Here is a 2,500-nt window from a genome sequence, read left to right on the forward strand (position 1 = left end):
TAATGGCATGAACAGCTGCATATGCAACGCCAGCGAGGAGGAGCAGGGTCAGGGGGAAGACAACGAAGGGGGAGTGGGTTCGGGAGAAGAAGAGGACAGCGACGGGGCCATGCACGAGGAGGAGAGCAACGGGGAGCAGCTAGAGGGTGACAAGAGCCGCCAGACCGCCGGTGACCAGATCAGGGGAGAGGTGGCGGTGACTGCGGCGGAACCTACGGCGGAGCCTGCGATGGAGACTGCAACCACACCCGGCGATGTTGATCGTCATGACCTGCTGGGACCGGGAGGAGCTGAGAGGGAGGCGCGCAGCAGGTCGAGCCTTGACACGGCGGAGCTGCTGCAGGGAGGAGCTGAGAGGGCCGATGCAGGCGGGCATGAGCCACCAGTGGAATCAGTGGCATCGAGGAGGAGAGTGGCGCATGTGAAGAAGGCGACGGCATCTGTGACGACACCTAGCCCTGCTGTTCAACAGGAGCTGCTGAGACCAGGGGGTGCTGAGGAGGAGCCAGGCAGCAGCTCATCCCTGGACGAGGCGGAGGTGCTGGGGGACGGGTCATCGAAGGTGGCTTCTGCTCCGGCAGAACTCTCTGACTCGGACATGGACATCTCTGCAGTAAAAGAGGTGAGGAAAAGACTTGGTGATAAGTGTGAAAAAAGGGAAAAGAAGAAGCACGGCAAAAAATAGACAATCATGAACTATCATACAATAATGTGTGCTTCAGTTATTTTAAACATTGCGTCGCTGAACGCAAATGGTCTCAGAGACTCACTGAAACTTGGGTCCATACTGAGCGCAAACTCACAGTCAGACATGTTATGTCTGCAGGAGACTGGATGGGATGCAGCCCAAGTAGGTGAAGTGAGCAAACTGTGGGGAGGGTATGTCCTGTCCAACCCTGGGATAAACAGGTCGAGGGGGGTGGCCATCCTATTCAAATTAAATAAAATAAACAACATCACTGAAGCATACAGAGATAATGATGGTAGGTTATTGGTTTCAGATTTTTGTTTCGATGGAATGGAATATAGGATTATTAATGTACACGCCCCAAACAAAGAAACAGATAGGAAAATGTTTCTTATGGGCTTGAAGGAATGGTGTATAAACAATACAATGATCATAGGTGACTTCAATGTTGTGTTGTCTAAAAGTGATATTTCGAACAATAATGTCTATAAAAATGATGTGAGCAGAGGGAAACTCATACAGCTGATTAGTGATACCAATTTGATAGACATCTGGAGAATAATAAATAATAGGAAAAGGGGGTTTACGAGGAGGCAGATAGTAAACGGGAAATTGAAACAGTCTAGAATAGATCTATGTCTGGTTAAATCTAGTATAATACAGAAAATTACGGGGATGAACCTTCGTTTTAATACATGGAGTGATCACGCTCAAATGAATATACAACTAGAAGGAAGTAAAAATCCTAGACGACATGGACTATGGTGTTTGAACAATAGTATTTTAGAGGATGATGTGTATAAAAATAAGATAAGTAAATTACTTGCCAATGCAGCCAATGACTTTAAATATGCAGAGGATAAAATTGAATTTTGGGAATATATTAAAGTAAAAATTAAGAAAATAAGTATAAACTATTGTAAAAATAAAAAATGGGAGAGGGAATATGAAGAACGAGCCCTAAATAAGCTTATACAGTCAGAAGTAGAGCTAGCTGAAAACGATAAAGATTATAGTTGCGAGAAGTATGAATTTTATAAAGCCAAACTGGTTGAACTCGAAAAGAAGAGATGTATGGGGGCTGCGGTAAGAAGCCGCTCCAGAGATCTTGTAGAGGGTGAAAGATGCACAGCCTACTTTCTCGGTTTAGAAAAACAGAGACAAAACAAAACACACATAAATGAGTTAGAAGATGGAAATGGTCAAACCATAACCAACTCAGAAGAGATCTCGAGGACAATAGAAATGTTCTACAAGGATCTTTTTAAAAGTGAAGACATAGATGAAAAACAAATGGAGGGGGTTCTCGAAGGAATTCAAGTAAGCATAACAAAGGGGGATAAAGGTTTTTGTGATGCTCCCTTTGTACTTGGGGAGGTAGAGCAAGCTATACAAGGTCTTAACAAAAACAAAAGTCCAGGTATAGATGGTTTAACAGGAGATTTTTATCAGACATTCATGAATGAATTAGCACCAATCCTTTTGGAACTGTACGATAACATGGCGATAAATCAGGTAACTCCAGATTCATTAGCAACAGGACTGATCACTCTGATCTACAAAAACAAAGGCAGTAGGAAGAAATTGGAGAATTATAGACCCATAAGCCTGCTTAACACAGACTATAAAATACTCACAAAAATACTAGCAAACAGATTGAAAGTAGTCATTGGTTCCGTCATCAGTTTCACACAAACATACAGCATACCTGGCAGGAACATTGCCGACACCATCTGCACAGTGAAGGATGTGTTAAGGGAAATGAACCAACAGGGAGGCATCCTACTAGGGGTGGACCTTAATAAAGCCTTT

This window comes from Cyclopterus lumpus, chromosome 13 (genome assembly GCF_009769545.1).
Source record: "Cyclopterus lumpus isolate fCycLum1 chromosome 13, fCycLum1.pri, whole genome shotgun sequence".
In the NCBI taxonomy this organism is placed as follows: Eukaryota; Metazoa; Chordata; class Actinopteri; order Perciformes; family Cyclopteridae; genus Cyclopterus; species Cyclopterus lumpus.